The sequence below is a fragment of the Parasteatoda tepidariorum genome, chromosome 5 (assembly GCF_982258835.1).
Source record: "Parasteatoda tepidariorum strain Cologne lab strain chromosome 5, Ptep-v5.0, whole genome shotgun sequence".
In the NCBI taxonomy this organism is placed as follows: Eukaryota; Metazoa; Arthropoda; class Arachnida; order Araneae; family Theridiidae; genus Parasteatoda; species Parasteatoda tepidariorum.
The window spans coordinates 99317941-99336965 of NC_141759.1; the positions used below are offsets into that span (position 1 = coordinate 99317941).

Below are 19025 nucleotides of genomic sequence, written 5' to 3' on the forward strand. Positions count from 1 at the left end.
CTGTTATGTTCTAACAGGAAATGCAATTTTAAATAAAGTACCATTTTCTCTTGCCGTGCATAAAAAATAGAAATATATGATGTTGGTTATAGCATTAACTTTAATATTTTCTTGAGATTCCGTAGCAATTTTCATACTGTCTACAGGAATATTTCGACTATCGACTCCACAGCTCTGATTAACCATTTTTGCTGACATGATTTTATTCAATTCCTGTTATTAGTTTGCACTAAAGGTTGCCAAAGTGGTCTATATCAGGGCTAAAGAGAATAGAAGGGCTAGTTCACTCCGCTCTTAGAGCTGAAGCTACGATTTCCCTCCTCATGATGTCACTGTGTCCACAGATCTCGGAGATCGCAAGCAAGGATATGATAACTTTGCATCTTTCTCTTTGTAAAAATAAGTTAGACTTTTTCTGGTTATTAGCCTTCAAACTTTACGTAATTAACACATTATTTCCGTTCATAAACATAGTTCAAAAAAAAACTTTCTTGGTTATTATATTAAACAAAAATACCATTTTAAACTTATAAAAATGTTTTGCTAGTTGGTGAAAATGACACGATAAATACTTTATTTTGAAAAGTTCAGTTTTAACTTTAACTATTAAGAAAAATGAAGGCATATATCAACACTTTTTTTATCTACATATTTTTTTATAACGATAAGTTAAGTTGAATTTAGAATCCCTGATTTTAAAATATGTCGTTAATAGCAATTTGTTCATACTTAATCATTAGGAAACATCAACCTTAAACGCTAATTACTGAAACAAAATAATAATTTAGGTTCATAATGACATTAGAAATTTTACAATTGTTTATAGACATTTAAATTTACGATGATATAATTTATAGATATTTAAATTGAAAAGAATATAATTTTTAAAAAAAATCATAAATATTTAGAATAACTACATTAAAAATTATGTTATGAAATTAGGAGAATTTCAACTATATACTTTATATTTTATTTATACTTTTTATTTACATTTTAATTTTCCTTGACTTTATCCATTTTTTAATTCTTTTCACTTGCCTTTCTTTATGAAGTAACGGGGCGGTTCCTATTTAGATAATGAATTTTTATAAAAGTTCTTTACGACAGAATAAACGTATTGCTGTTTTATATTAACTGTGTCATTTCGGAATCCATTCTTTACATTTCATTTACTTTATTACTTTATTCATTTACTTTAGGGAACACGCGAAAAATTATACTTTTTTCTTTTGCTTTTGTATCAGAATTTTTGCAAGTTGCAATCGCGCAAACTGGCATTTCGATAATAGTTTTAAATTCTTGTAAATTCACTGCAAAAACTGAGAAAAGTCATTATAGAAAATAACAAATGTCTTATAATATCTCGCAAAAAGAAATGATCCAATATTAGTTAGAGCTAGTAAGGCCAAACGCTCCGTTCTTGAAGTAAAAGTGCGAGCTTTGCGCCAAAGTGACGTCACTAGAGTGACGTCGGAGGATCGGCGCGGCGAGAGATACTTCAAAGGAGTGAACCAGCCCTTCTATTCTCTTTAGACCTGGGTCTATATAGTCCCCCAGGGGTCTATTTAACAAATGCAGGGGGTCGATTCGAATCGGAAGGGTCGATTGTGGGTCGAAAAAAAAAACAGTTCTCAATACGCAAATCACACATACCTCATTAAGTATGTAAAATTTGTGAATTTTTTTTATAATTGACTCAACATCAGTTTCTTTATAAAACATAAATTAATAAACGCATATTTATTGGGGTTAAACAAGTATTTATGTACCACCGCGCAGTGGCACGAACTCTGCACAGTTTATAAGTCATATGCATATGTGCGCTTGTCCAAATGTCACGTGTGACGAGCATTGACGTTACAAATGCAAATATCATACGCAGTTTCAGCTATCTTTGCAAACTGTGTTGAATATTTGCAGTGTCATTGTTAAAACTTTTATAGTTTTGGATATTAGATTGGATATTGGATTTGGATAGTTATTGTTTCGATAAAACCATTCGTTTGGTTCAGATATCAATTTTAATTATCAATGCACAAAAAAGAAGGTAAGCATTATTAATATGGATTAGTACAGCCCGCGACAAAACTATAGCACAGTTTGTATTTTTTTACGAAAATTACAAAATTGACCAATTTTGACGAAAATTAAAATTGACCAATTTTGAACCCAATGTAGCGAACCTCGCAAAAAAACACCAGGCACACCCATCTCATTGATCAAGAAGCAGTAAATCTTTAGATACTTTACTTATTATATCTACTTATGCATAATTACTTATTATTTAATAATAAAGTATTTAAATTTCAATATTAATATATTTTTCATAAAACTGTTGTTACACAATGTACTAGTACTTTAATAAATGTTTAAAATCATAAAATAAATGCACAAACACAGTATCTAATAGAGTTTTATCTTAATTAACAGAAAATTACTTTTGTGGGGGTCGATGGAGATTTCGAAAGATTATGTAGGGGTCGATGATCAAAAAAGTTTGGCCAACCCTGGTTTACAGTCTCCCAGTATCTTGTTCAAATTTTCAATCATGCATAAAATATTATTTATTCATACACTCAACTTCAAATACATTTTTTTTTATACTTGAATTTTTTACCGACGGAGGACTTAGTTCAGACTCTAAGAAAGATGGCGCTGTAGTAGTTTGATCCGTTTTTATTTGTTTGGTGCCTTTTTAACGTCTGTTCAAACGTCTTTTGAGAGTTTTGTATTGAAAATCAGCAAACTTTTAGTTGGTGCTCCGTAAGTATATTATTATTACTACTATTTTCACTTTGGTTAAGTGATAAGCTTATCTAAGACTAAGATTACATTACTTTTATATGAAAAAAACCAAAAAGAATGTAAGTTTTGCTGTTGTAAACAAAAAACCAGAATTCGCGGGGCGAGTCTACCCATTCGTATTTAGTTTTAATAAAGCATAATAATATAATTTAGAACTTTGTTTATATTAAAATTAAGTCATTTTAAATGAATTTGAGTATATTATTTTAATTCTGCATTGATAAATTTATCATTGAGAAGAAAATTTATAGGTTAAATATAAATGTAAATATAAAATATGTTTATTTTACCTATTGTTTCAATTTTTATATTACAAAATTAACTTTTTTTATTTAATGCAAGTTAAATAAATTATTATTTATAAATTATTATTACCTCCCAAAAGAATGGGGAAAGGATTTTTCATGATTCCCAATGTTTGAATTTCGATTTTGTTAATAATCTTTAATTATTATTATTTATTAATTATTTAATTGTAAATTTATATTAATTTTAATTTATTTTTATCAACAATAATCAGAAAAAAATGTTATTTTATAATGTTAATGATTATAAAAACAAAACTGTGATCAAAATGTGATAATCGATCAAATACTCAATTTGTGTTATTTTATGGATAAAAAAATGGAATATATAATAAAGTTATGAATTTTACTTCGTAAATATCCTATATAGTTACTAAAAGAACAATTTAATAGTAAAATTTGATTATTTACAATGTTAACATTCATTTTAATAGAATAGGTAGACTCGCCCCATACGAGAGATTTGTCAGCAGTTCTATAAAGCAGTTATATTTTCTAAAATCGATTTCACAGCTTTAAAGAGGGATAAATAGCGATTCCGAAACACCTATTAAAAGCCTTTTTTCTTTAATATTTACAAAAGTTTGACCACTTGAAAGTTGACAAACTGAAAAAATGGGTAGACTAGCCCCGGTTTACGGTATAATAAAAAAACATGCTTTATCATATAAAATGAGAAAATTCGAATGATGTGTAATGTCTATAGATATATATATATATATATATATATATATATATATATATATATATATATATATATATATATATATATATATGCATGAATATATATTTTTTATCTTGATTATTAATCTAACATTTCACTATTATTTCACGAGACTCATACAAAGGGTTAAAGATTATAATCAAAGATCAAAAATGATAAAAAAGGAAAATTATCATTCATTTTAATGATAAATTATTAATCCTTTAGAAACTCGATTGTTCCAGAGTAGGTTAAATGACGTCACAGAATATGAATTTTTTTTTAACACTGAAAATTATATGTTTTAAGATTTGTCTAATATTTCCAGTTTCAATGTACGAAATTATATGATCAGTTTTTAAAACAAAATAAATTGATTAAGCAAGGAAAAAGGATGGCAGTGAATTTTCTAAACCATTCTCCTTAATCTTTATGTTAGTTGCCTGCCCTGTAGAAATGGCCAATATTTTCTGTAGCAGATATTTTATATCTGTTATAGAGTCGTATCTGTTTTTTAAAAAAAGTTTGTAACGGTTTTTTTTAAAAAATTTAAATCAAGTAGTGTTTTTTTAATAACATTGATAAGTATCAAGTAATTGAAAAAAAAAGAAGAATCATCCATTTTACAATGATTGTTTAAAGATTTAATGGATTTTCAAAAATTTAAAACCTCATATTATGTTATAATTGCTATGCTAATAAATTTCAATTAGCAAACTTATATTTGTACTTAGTGTGTAATAAGTGCCGTAGTGGACTAATCGTAAAAACACGGGTACCAGTTCTCAAACATGACTGGCTGCGGTCAGTAAGCGGGTGGGACACCACTTTGATACGCTTGCTTAGGGTCCGAGGGTGTACGGTATTGTTCTGCTTTAAACTGTTCTACCGTAAAGTGCTCGACTTTGTGCTCAAATCGTCAGGCTATCAAAGCAGGGGAGCCATCCAGGGGATCAAAATTGCGATGGTATATCTTCGGATCATCCTCAGGTATGTTTACCGTCGCCAATAGCCCATTGTGCAGCTCTAGTGCGACGTAAAAAAGTACTTAGTGTGTAATAAAGTAACAAATCACGGCGCTTATAAAATGACATTTTAAAAATCTTGAAAACAATTTTGAATATTTTAGAAAGCAAATTAAGAACAAAAACATTTATGCAGCTATTAAAAGTATAGTTATTGGATATGAATCATTTCCCAAAAAAAAACTTACCGAAAGCAAATTTTAAAACACAATCTTCAAAACCGCATTTTATTTCAATATTGCAATTTTTGTATCATCTAATATTAAACCATCATAATACAGCATAAAAAGTGTAGTCCGTGGATCGAGATTCAGACAGAAAGTAAAAGTTTATTAACAAAAAGCAAACAAATACATACAAATTTAAAAAGAACGCCATCTGGCGGTATAAAAAGAAAAAGACTTCGTAGCTATCCTTCCCAGGGAATGACAACAATCTCCCCCTGCGAGAAGGATTTTACTTTTTAACACATATAACAATATACACATAAAAAAATATTAATTCTCTTAACATAAATTTCAAATTAAACTTATTTTTTCCAAAGAGAAAATTAACTTCTTAAAAGTTACAGCTTTAGTTAAAAAATCAGAAATATTATCATTAGTATTCTTATAAACAGTTTTTAAAATTTTATCTTCAATCATATCTCTCACAAAATGAAATTTAAGATTTACATGCCTGGTTTTATTAGAAGATTTACCATTATTCAACCAGTCAATAGCTGCTTGGCTATCAGAAAACATAGTAACAGGAGCATCAATAAATTTTTTACAGTTCAGTTCATTTAACATATTTATTATCCAAGTAAGTTCTCGAGCTGTGTCAGCTGCAGCAAATAATTCAGCTTCACATGTTGAAAGTCCTACACATCTTTGTTTTCTACTTTTCCATGTTATAAGAGAATTACCTATCATAATTACACAACCTGAAAAAGATTTTCCTCCTTCTGCATTGCCCCAACTTGCATCCGCACTACAGCTTAAAAAACCAAATTCTTTACTATAAAACAAGACTCTATCTTTTGAACCGTTCAAATATTTCAAAACTCTCTTGGCCAAAACATAATGCCTTTTTTCAGGACGTTTATTAAATTGTGATAAATAACTAGTTACAAAAGCAATATCTGGTCGGGTTCTATTTGCTAAATATAAAAGTTCACCGATGATTTCCTGATAATCAGTCTGATCTACTAAATCATCAGTAGGATTAAAACATCTATCTTCACCTTTAGTTATGGGAATATTTGTTTTCTTACAATTTTCCAAACCATATTTTTTCATTAAAGTTTCAATGTAATGAGTTTGAGATAAACCAATTCCGTTTTCCTTTTGTGAAATCTCAATGCCTAAAAATTTTGAATCGTTAGTTGTTTCTTTTAATTCAAATGTTTGATTAAGTTTTGAAATGATATCCTTGTATAATTTCGAATTATTAGAAAATATTGCTAAATCATCTACGTATACACAAATTGCGAAAAAGTCTTTATCATTAATTTTAGTAAATACGCAATTGTCAGATGCAAGTTGAGTGAGACCAATCTTTTTAAGTTCATTTTTTAACTTTATATGCCAATTTCTACCAGATTGAGGTAGACCATAAATACTTTTATTTAATTTACACACTTTATTTTTACCATATTTATCTTCAAAACCTGGAGGTATTTCCATGTATACAGTTTCATCAATATCACCATATAAATAAGCAGTTTTAATATCAAAAAATTTAACAAATAAATCCAATTTTGCTGCCAAAGCAATCAATAACCTGAATGATTCAATATTTACCACAGGTGAATATGATTCAGAATAATCAACATTTTTAATTTGATTAAATCCAGCTGCAACCAGTCGCGCTTTGTAAGTTTTGTTATTATTGTCATTTTTAATTGTATACACCCATTTACTTTTTATTATTTTATCCTTCTTAGGCCTCTCAATTAATTCAAAAACCTTATGTTTCTCCATCGAAAGAAGTTCGTTTTCCATTGCGGTTTTCCACTCGGAATATTTATTACTATTTATCGCCTGGTCATAATTTTGAGGAATAGATGATCCTTTCAAGGCTAAGTTCGCGTTTGCGGATATTTTATTTTTAATTCTTTCAGAACGTCTTAATGCAGGAGTATTTTGATTATTTTCATTTTGTGAATCAGCACTTTCTTGAGAAGATTTATGAGAAAAAGAATGTTCACTGCTTGATTCAGTTGGAGGGGAGTTTTGGGTTTCAGTTTCGATCTGTGGTAGAGTTATATTAAACTGGGTCAAATCCTCTATGTTCCATATGCTACATTCATTTTTGTTTGTTAGAAATTTACTTCCTCTTAATGATTCGTTAAATTTAACAGATCGCTCTTCAATTACAATATTTTTATCGACATCATATATTCTATATGCGCGCCTTTCTCTAGAATAACCGACGAAAATCCCACGTTTTCCCGGAACATCAAATTTATTTCGGAATTGTTTAGGTATATGAAAATAAACGACGCATCCAAATACTTTTAAGTAGTTAAGTTTAGGTTCTTTTCCTGACCATATTTCAATCGGAAGATTCTGTTTATTTTTACGCGGTGTAAGATTAGAAATGTGTGTGCTAAAATTTATTGCTTCAGCCCAAAATTTTAATGGTAATTCACTTTCATACAATAATGTTCTAGCCCTTTCTACTAATACTCTTATGGCTCGCTCAGCACGCCCATTTGACGAAGGATTATACGGTACTGTTTTTTCATGTATGATCCCGTATTTTTCTAGAAAACTATCAATCTCGTTATTAACAAATTCTAGACCGTTATCTGTTCTAAATCTTTTGATTTTCTTATTCATTAAATTTTCATACCTTTCTTTAAACATACAAAACATTTCAAATACTTCATTTTTATGCTTCAAAAAATAAGAAAAGTACATCCCAGAAAAATCATCCACTAGTACTAAAAAATATTTTGAATTTCCTAATGAATCACAATTTATAGGGCCTGCAAGGTCCGCATGAATTAACTCTAATACAGAATTACTTTGTGCAATATTAATTGTTGGATGACTTTTATGAGTTACTTTGCTTATATCACAAGATTCACAATGATAATTTTCAAAATCTTTAAAATTTATGCCAATAACATTTTGCATTTTAACCATGTATTGTGGATTTAAATGACATAGTCTTTTATGCCAAATATTATAAGTATCCAGATTACTTACTTCATTACATTCTAACTCAGAATTATTTACATCATTATAATCAAAAAATTTAGGTGAAATGTTATTACACGGTTCCATTAAAATTTCAAAACGATTGTTTACTTTTACAGCTTTTAAAACACTGCGATTATCATTAGTTAAAATCAAAATATCATTACCATTAGATTCTATTTTATAACCTTTATCAATTAGTTTAGATACTGAAATTAAATTGTTTCGTAAGTCTGGTACATATATTACATCGTATATTGTTAGATTTTTACTGCAATTATCAACTGTTGTTGTAGCTTTTACAATACCGATTCCTTTTGAAATTAAATTTGACTTCTTACCTGCTAATTGTATTATTCCATTAACATGATTTAAGTTTTCAAAAAAGTTTAAATCTTTTACCATGTGTGAAGTAGCACCAGAATCCAAAATAAAAACAGTTTTGTTTTTACCGGTAGCACTTGAATTTATTTGGAGTTGTTCTTGTTCTGCGGTAAGTGCAAAATTTTCACTAGAATGTTTATCTTGATTTTCAAATGCACAATGAGCGTTATTGTTTTTGATTTTGTTCATGCCCGATTTATAGTTCGAAAATGTTCTTTTTTCTTGAGATGTTTGGTTTTGATTTCCCTCGTTCTTGTTTCGGAAATAGCAGTCTTTAGCTAGGTGATTCGTTTTATGGCAGATGAAACATTTCTTCCTGCTTCTATTTTCATATTTATATTTTACTCCGAATGCTTCTGTTCGTTTAGGAATTTCATTTTTTAATTTTGATAAGATGTTTTCTTCTTCACGCAGTATTTCTAAAATCTCATCCATTGGCTTTTCACGTTGGGTTTTCAGGATTTCTCTAATTTTGGAAAACTTTCCTCGTAACCCTCTAACAGTATAAAATACAAGTTCTCTTTCAGAAATTTCCAGACCCAGTGACGAACATTTCGTTTTAAGTCCTCGTGATCTTGCAATATAGTCTGACACATTTTCATTTTCCTTCATTTCAAGATTTTTTACTTCATTACTTGCATCGATTTTTCGATCTTCTGTTTTACCAGTAAATGTGCTTTGAATTTTTTCCCATAGAATTTTTGCGTTAGTTTCGTTTGCGAACTGAAGACTTTGGTCATCAGAAAGCGATAGTTGTATGTATGCAACTGCGTCATCATTGTTTAGAGTCCATTGTTCTCGCAACTTTGGATCAACGGGGGTTTCTTCAGTTAGCACATTAGCTATTTTCTTAAGTGTCAGCAAAGCCTTGACTTTAATACTCCACTGATAGAAGTTATCACTGTTCAGCAGTGGGATACTCGGCAGATCCCTGTTCATTTTGATTTTGGAATTCAAACGATGTAAATCACGGCGAAACTAAGTGAAACTTTTTACTGCGTCATAATTTTCAAAACCACAGCCGTGCTGCCAACTGTAGTCCGTGGATCGAGATTCAGACAGAAAGTAAAAGTTTATTAACAAAAAGCAAACAAATACATACAAATTTAAAAAGAACGCCATCTGGCGGTATAAAAAGAAAAAGACTTCGTAGCTATCCTTCCCAGGGAATGACAACAAAAAGATTTTAGATTGCCATTTTTACAGCGCAATTTCGATTTTATAGCAAAAAAAGGAAACCTTATTTTCACAAATTCACAAAATTATGGGAATTCACACTATTTTACAAAAACGTGCCTTTCACAAAAAAAGTTAAGTATGTGTGATTTAAAATATAAATCTCTCAATATTAAACTAAGCATAGCAATTTTGAAAGTAAAAGAAATTAAAAATGCCTATCGCGTAACCTACTTAAATTCTAATGGCTTCATTATTTTAACATAATTAGTTTGTAGAACATCATTAATTATACGACAAAACATCCTGCTATTAGATATCGATCATCTAAATTATTTGATATTTGTAGAAGTTGGCTGATCTGAAGGTCTTTGAATGGTTCAGGATTTTGTGTCCAATATTTACATGTTACGGATAAAGACCGTAAACGTAAAATAGGTTTGACAAAAATGTGAAAACATTTCTTTACTATGCGTAAAATAATCTTAAAATTAAATAAAGTAGAAAGAAAGCATTAATTTTACTTCCGCTTTAAATTTATAAAAAATATTTTTTTCACAAAATGCATAAAAATCGACAGATACTGACAGGGTTTGGGTAAAAATATTTTATTTCATTACCGTTGTTGAACAGCAGACTCTATTTTGGGTTTACTACTACTAATGTTCAACTTCGTAGCCTTGTAATTTCGAACCATATCCAGAAAACAAGAAAACTTCTGGATCAATTTGCCTCCTTGGAGGACTTTTTGATGGAACTAACCCGCATTTGTGTTTCATGGAGAGGAGAACTACGAAAACTTCTCACGATTAGCCTGACAGCAAAGGAACCTCTATTCGCTCAATTTATTGCCGATATCGTAAATCCATTTTGATTGTATTTTCGGCAGTTGTGGACATTGATTTTCACACGGCTTTTAGATATCTCGATATATTTCAGGCGATATGAGAAATTCGAATTGCGCATTTGATCATTTCTTTTAAGACAATAATTCTATCGACTTTTTTTTGTGTGTGTGGCAGTTATTGCTTTTGATTCCCACATAGTTTTTAAAACCCGATATTTTTTATACGATATTATTTATTGCAACAATCAAATCTTGAAACAAAACATGCATTTGAGTTTACCCCTTTCTGAAGAGTCCGATTTGCGTGATTTCGTCGTCAAGCTGTTTTTCAGTTATTACTACAGCACACAGATTTCTTGATTTTTAATTATTTTTTTAATGTGATGATGATTTGAAAAATGCGATGAAGGAAATAATTAGTGCGTGCTCCCCCCCTCCCGCAAAATGCGAGAATATCGCTCATAATATTAGAATCACAAAAATATTGCATATTCAATTTTTAAAAAAATTATGTTTTTTGTAAACAGCGATTATGTTACCTTAAATTAGTAACATACATCTTTGTTATAATTGAAATTATCTTGCAGAAAGATATTTTATTTTATAACCGTCGTTGAACAACCGACCCAATTTTTGGGTTTACGACTACTAATGTTCAACTCAGTAGCCTTGTCATTTTGAACCCAATCCAGAAGACAAGGGAACTCCTGGATCAAGTATTGGGAGAAATTTGCCTTCGTGGAGGACTTTTTGATGGAACTATAGCCCGCATTTGCTTTATTACATGGAGAAGAAGATCACGAGAACCTCCCACGGTTAGCCTGACGGCAAGGGGACTCTAACCCATGATCCGTCTACCACTAAGGATATTTTACATCAGCACTGTGGTCGGGGCAAGCCGGATGCGGAATTCGTATCAACCAGCCATCGCCGGTAAATTGCAGAAAGATATTAGTGCTGGAGAGTTTTGTTGCAGAAAACCCGGAAAAATTCTGCCATCAGGACGTTTACAACTATAAGTTATAGTACGTTTTATGTACATTGAAAATCTTAATGTTGAATTATTCTGATGTTTTATGATATAAGCTATTTATAATTTGAAATCTGAACTTGAATATATTATAAGCTGAACGCATAAATAATACGAAATCGAAATTTTTACGTACTGCACTGATCTTTTTTTTTTTTCTGTTAAGAGATAAGCTTTATTGTATTCGTTTTAAATCTGAACTTTAATTTACTATCTATATATATATATTTCTCTTATACGGTGACAAAAAAAGCCTCATTACAACTCCCCGAATGGCAACACTAGAAAATCGACCAATGATTGCCGCTAAAAATGTCACATGCCAAATCTAGTTGAGATGGCTCAACATATAGCTCTTTTAAAAACGGAAATAACCAGAGAGCGCATAAGCTAGGCAGAAGTGAGTAGTCTTTGTCTATAGATCTCTATTTTAGTATTTTGTCGAAAGCGCTTTTTTTCACGAATTTATATAATACGAATTTATTTGACGATTTTTGATTTATATCACGAATTTATTTGTTTTACTAGAATTTATTTGTTTATGCTGGTTTTTCCATTGCAATTCACTTATTTCAATTTTTAATAGACTTAATTATAGCCAAACTTTTAACCTTTTTAAAGAGATATCAGTTTTAGAAATTTTATCTAAAATTTTATACTATAGCACATTTTTAATAGGTTTAACGAATTACATGTCATTTATTTGAATTCAAATTTATTTTAATGACTTAGTATTTACTAAAAATATGTAATTTTTCTTTTAAAAAAAAGTTTTTATATGGATTTGAATGATTGTTTTGAATTCTTAGAATTTTGTGTATTTGCAATGTACCTAAGTTAATAGCGAGCGAAGCAAACCATATAAGATTGCGTAGCAATTTTCGGGGGTTGGCGAGCGTCAGCAAGCAGGCGGCGCAGCCCACTAGTTTAACATATTTTTTCACTATTACTATGAAATATTCTTTCCTGATTATTATTCAAGCAAGAAGGGTTATCCAAGGTCTGCTTTGTTAAAACCTAATGCACTCAAAACTATTTTTAAAATAAACATTTTTATCATATATTAAATAACAAAGATAAATTTCGCGATTTTTATCTCTATGGCAAGCTTGCACCGAAATCGCGCACCTGACAATTAGTTTAAAAAAATTTCTTACGCTTTTAAACAAACACGAAATTCTTTAAAGTGTTCGATAACTCGCGGTGTTTATCTAATGTTCTTTTGTGATTAGAAAATTGTTGCATGAAAAGCGAACTTAGAACTCTCGTTAAAATTAACGCGTATTAATTTTTATGATTATAATAGATGTGTTTGTCCAAAGGTGTTCTTACAGCATTCATATTATAGTTGAATTAGTGCTTCATTAAACAAGTTTTTAATTTTGAAAGAAGAGCATTCTTTTGGTAAGTTTTTGTTTTTGCGTTTTCTGCTGGTATTTTTAACTGCATATAAAAGTTTTAACGCATCCCAATTTTATTCATTTTTACAAATATTTCACAGTATTCGTACCGTTTTACATATTTTGTTTATTATATATTATGTCCATACATTTATCTGATTTTATTCACTTACTTACTTATACCATTTTATCAAATTTGATCTCGCGATAATTTAAGTATAACATACATTTTAGTTTTGATCTATTTTATTATACTAGTGGGCTGCCCCTCCTTCTCGCTAACGCTCGCCAACCCCCGAAAATTGCTACGCAATCTTATATGGTTCGCTTCGCTCGCTACTAACTTACGTACATTGCAATTGCACAAAATTCTAAGAATTCAAAACAATCATTCAAATCCATATAAAAACTTTTTTTTAAAAAAAATTGCATCTTTTTAGTAAATACTAAGTCATTAAAATAAATTTGAATTCAAATAAATGACATGTAATTCGTTAAACCTATTAGAAATGTGCTATAGTATAGTTCTTGATATAAATCAAAAATCGTCAAATAAGCTCGTAATATATAAATTCGTAAAAAAAAGCGCTTTCGATAAAATACTAAAATAGAGATCTATCGACAAAGACTACTCACTTCTGCCTAGATTAATAGTATGAGATTGCCGCAGCTGATGCTCTCTGGTTATTTCAGTTTCCGCTTTAAAAAGCGCTATATGTTGAGCCACCTCAGCTAGATTTAGCATGTGTCATTTTTAGCGGCAATCATTGGTCGATTCGCCGTGTAAGAGAAATAGTAACGTAAACAAAACGAAGCAAACGTTGCCACCGGCAGAAAAGAAATACAGTCAAAATTTGGTAGCCACGTAAGAGAATTATATAGATTAGATTGTTTGGCGCAGCATGTCCTCTTTTGGACTTAGTAAATGTTATTTTCAACAAATTGTCATGCAAATGTTATAAAAATATTCCTGCTCCAGGGCCATATAAATTATTCGGAAATATTTTTAAACTTATGCAACAAAAATGCAGAATTTTTTTTATATTTTATTTGAAAACTTAGTGATAATTTTTTCCAAAAAATATTATGCGGAAATATTTTTTAAAATTATGCGGTCAGACTTTGGATGACCCAGTAAACAACTAAAGCAGAAAAAAAATACTCAATTTGATAAAAATATACCTTGTTTTCATTATGAATCTTCAGTTATTACAGTCGATATGTTAATTGAGTTACACTAGGAGGTTAAGCCCCCTGCTTGCTGACGCTCATCAAACCCAATGACTGTTTTTCTATATTTGCAGCTTCTTGACATAAAACAGTTGAAATTATTCATCTAAAAATATGTGTACAAAAAAGAAGACTTATGCCTCCACTTCCTGCGTCCAAACATTTCCCTTATGATACTATTGAGAACTATTAGTGAACATAAATCATTTTTCTAAGTGATCATTTTTTGAAATAACATTTCAAATTAAAAGTATATTGTTGAAATAATTATGGTGTAACTGTAATTTAATATTTTTGCTTCACAAACGGACGGATGTATTTTAAATACAATTTTTGCATTCATCACTTTGTGCATGAAGCTGAAAATTAAGTCCTAAATCATTCAACGAATCTCTTATATCGTGATTCATAATAGTATATTAATGTAATTTGCACCAAAGAATAATAATCGTAAAACGGTTATAATAAGATCAGAGACCGTTTTAAATAGCTTTATCTTGAAATGTGACGTAGAAATACATTATTTTTATAATAATAACAATAAAAACAATCCCCCTAAACTCTAACAAAAGCAAAGACGTAATTACTACTGTACAGATAATTTTTACCTTTAATTAGGAAAACAAAAAATATTTATAGGAAAACATTAACTTAATGACTTATATCAATTTTATGCTGATGGCAACTAAACCCATATGAAAAATAATGAGGAAAAACTGGATCCAACCACGTGACTTTCCAGTCAATAAAAATGTACTGACAACACTGGGAAAATGTGACGCCATCATTATATTATTTTCCTTTAACAAGTTGAAGAAAAAAGTATCAAATATTTATTAATATATATAATTTTTATGTGTACAATGGTTACAGCTATATAATTTTTACCTTTTACCAATGTTCAAGGTTTTGAACACTTTTAGACAGTTTAGGACAGTCTAAGTCCCAAGTGCTCAGTCCAAAACCCCAACCCTGCCACCTACATTTTGATAGCCAAAAAGGCAAATCGATCGGGGGGGGGGGACTATATGATTTATTCAGTTTTTGTGCTTCATTCCGTGACTAAATTAATTTAATAGTTATGACAAAATTATTAGCATATTTGAGACCCCCCCCCCTTTGAATTATTAAGATTGGCATCTAGCTCGTGACAATCATTTACAGGGGTGATTGTAATCCGGGTGTACACCGGAATTCCGGTGTTTTAGTATCATTCTTCCCGGTCTAAAAATTCGAAAAAAATTTTTTTATGGGAATATCGTGAAATTCCACGTATCTCAAGACCATTAGTTTTCAGAATTTGGATTATCAAAAACACAATCCGATGAAATTTTCACAAAATTCCACTATCTAAAATTTAAATTTTGAAACTTTCGCTAATTCTGTTAACTAGACGTTTACGTGTGATTTAGGCAGTTTCATGGATCTTCATCATTTTGAATTTTTGGAACTACGCCGGATTCCGCTATTATCGCTATTCTTATTCACCTGATTTTTAACTAACAAACGTTGATTTCCGTATTTACCTAATTTAAAAGTTACATGTTACGATTCGCGTGATTTAAATATACAATATCGCGATTTAAATTTACGAGTTTTTAAAATCAATTTCTCTATTCGTATTCATGCGGTTGGAAAAATCCAGTATCGCGATTCGTATTCACGCGTTTTTAAAATTCAATATTGCGAATTATATTCCCGCGTTTGCAATATCGAGCATCGATTTTCGTATTTATACGGGATTTAAAAGCTGCGCAATGTAATTCGAATTCACGCAGTCTATAAGTCATAAAACGCAATTTTAAAATCCAATATCGCGATATTCATATTCACGCGATTTCAAAATGCAATATTGCGATTCGTGTAAGAACTAAGAATTTTCTTAAATTAGTTACTATAAATAAGGCGTGATATTCTTTGTTGTAATATTCGTTGTTGTGTGATATTTTTTTAAGTAATTTAATTATAAAGTATATTTCAGAAAACTATGTTATACGAAATATGCGTTGAATATAAATTGATATCTTGCACAAAATCTTTTTAGGGTTTTTCATTTTGTGTCACAATTACCCCAGTTAGGACAAAAGTTATTTAAATTGGTATATTTTTTAATTCGCGCACTGTACACTTTTTAACTATAAATAACATAATAAATACATGCAAAAATATGAAAACCTTTTTCGTATTATCTAAAATGCCCCATTCAGTTTCGTCGTAAAGTCCCAAATCGTCCTAAAGGGTGGTTGGGCAAATGCGACACATTCATCGATTTTTTATTTTTAAATGAAACCCCTTTACCCCTGTTTCTGAACTATGAATCATTTATTTCATTAATTTCTAGCATTTTTCAATTACTCATCGTTTATATATTTCAAATGCAGCGTGTGTCGAATGCCTTATCCACCCCCCCTAAAAGTGAATTCATTCTAAAATACTGGAGAACGGGGGGGGGGGGTTAAGTGGAAATCGATTTTTCTCCACTCTAACCGTAATCGGGAAGCTTTTGTCCAAGCAATTGATGACAGGAAATTGCTAAGTTGAAGTTGGAACCTTTAAAATTGTTCTTGTTGTTAAGGTAAATACAAAAGTCAAGCTATAATTTCAAAATAAATACGCAAGGATGCTACAGGCCACTGTAATTGTGAAAAGTGGTATAAACTGAATTCTTTTTTATTCATTTATTATCTATTTAATTATTCAACTGTAACTACCACTATGACTTGCATTTCAAATTAATTCGCATTTGAAACAGAAATTTTCTTTGCATTTACTTTCAATCGTAAGCTAAAAATATATGCTATAAGAAATTGGCTAATTTTAATTTCTTTTCATAAATTTTGAATTTTATTAGTTAACCCTATTTGTATTATTGAAGGCCCATGGCAACCTTTAATATAAATATGGCAGTCTGGAATCTTCCCTCCCCCCCCCTTGTGTTGATAGTGGTAGAGAAATAACATCGTGTTCCGTGACAGAATAATCGCCAAGTATTGGTAACAAGAAATTAATTTACCGGCTTCCGATTACTAAATTGCAGAAACTAATAACCGGGTTCGAATCCCAGCGATGGCTTGTCAATACGAATTCCACACCCCGCTCCCACCGACCACAGTGCTGGCGTAAAATAGCCTCAGGGGTAGACGGATCATGGGTTCGAGTCCCCTTGTCGAGCTAACCGTGGCAGGTTTTCGCGGTTTTCCTCTTCCTGTAACGCAAATGCGGGTTATTTCCATCAAAGTATTCCACGAAGGCAAATTCCTCCCAATACTTGATCCAGAAGTTCCCTTGTCTTCTGAATTGGGTTCAAAATTGCAAGGCAACAGTCATAAGATAAAATACTTAATCTTCGGGTATAGAGTGCTCACTTCCCAATGAAGTGACTCTAGTTCGAATCTGCACCCGGCTTGCACCGACCTCAGAGCTGACGTAAAATATCCTGAGTGGAAAACGGGTCATGGATATGAGTCCCCTTACCGTAAGGCTAACCATGGGAGTTTCCGTGGTTTTCCTCTCCATGTAACGCAAAAGCGGGTTAGTTCCATCAAAAAAGTTTCCTACGAAGGCCAAATTTCTTGGCTCGGTCCAGGAGTTTCTTGTCTTCTGAATTGGGTTCAAAATTATAAGGCTGTGGATATTGTAGTCGTAAACCCAAAAATCGGTCGGCTGCTTAACGTCGGTTATAAAATAAAATCTAATTATCTAAAGTCACGTTGAATTGTAAAAAATAATAAAAATTTTGTAAATATATTATTTTCCAGTTTTGTGCATGATTTCATTATTGTTTTATTTAATACCGCTTTATTGATTACTTACTTTTCTTACTAAATACAAAGAACTTGCATTTAGCTATTTGTTTATAATTTGTTTTGAACTGTGCAGATATAGTGCTGTTTTGGAAAACAGATTTAAATTCTCAAAAATGAGGAAAACAGCTGCAAAAGATTCCATGCACTTTGTATTTTTAGTTGTTTTTCTCTTAAATTCTCAATAGTATTTTTTTTGTTTTGTTTACTAGAACGGCATTACTCTCAGCAGAAGCACAACATAAATCCTAGAAACTCTTAACTTACGAGAAACAATCTTTTCTTGTTTTCATTCCGCAGAAATTGATTGCGAGGATGTTTTTCGCCAAAACAGCTGAAATGCTTTTCTAAAGGGAGTTTTCCAAATTAACGTCAAATAGAAAATCTGTGTCACGACTTGCGTTTTCAGTTCTCAGCAAGAATAATTTCTTTCGGAATGCTTCCGCCATTTATCAATCAATATGCATTTCCTCTTCCTGTTTAATATTGATTCCGAAGTTAGCAAATCAAGAATGGCAATATCTGCTGTATTTTTATTGACGAAACGTTTCGCGTGGGTGTTGTTTACTTAGCAGATTTGTTAAATAAAGTACTTTACTCTTATATGTGTTTTTTTAATTTTATTTTATAACTGTCGTTAAACAGCCGACCCAATTACGGGTATACGACGACCTATGTTCAACGCCGTAGCCTTGTAATTTTGAACCTATTCCAGAAGACAAGGGTACTCCAGGATCAATTATCGGGAGAAATTTTGCCTTCGTGGTGAGCTTTTTGAAAAACTACGAAAACCTCCCACGGTTAGCTTGGCGGCAAGGGCACTCTAACCCATGATCCGTCTACCACTGAGGATATTTTACGTCAGCACTGTGGTCGGTGCGAGCCGGATGCTGAATTCGTATCGACCAGTCATCGCTGGGATTCGAACTCGGTTCACCTCATTGGAAGGCGAACGTTCTATTCCCTGAATAAAATCATATGTTTATCTTGGAATAATATTTGATTTCAGCGTTTTTTAATTTTATTTATTTATTTATTTCAAGCATGGTCATGTCCTCAACATTTACGCTTTTTGCGATTTTTTTCCCATGATAGGGAATAAAAGCAGGAATTTAAAAGAGTAATTCAA

The 19025-nt window shown here is 30.9% G+C and overlaps 1 protein-coding gene across 6 annotated transcripts in view; it reads left to right on the forward strand.

Moving 5' to 3' along the window:
• LOC107448522 (phospholipid-transporting ATPase ABCA1) overlaps positions 1-19025 on the forward strand; it is a 196382-nt gene that overhangs the window by 15881 nt on the left and 161476 nt on the right. For 2 of the 6 annotated variants that reach the window (XM_087164614.1, XM_087164617.1), the window contains exon 1: positions 12600-12867. The exons of the other annotated variants lie outside the window; for them this stretch is intronic. The gene's annotated coding sequence lies outside the window, so the exon portion shown is untranslated. Of the gene's footprint in view, positions 1-12599; positions 12868-19025 lie in introns of those variants that run through there. 6 annotated transcript variants of the gene reach the window in all.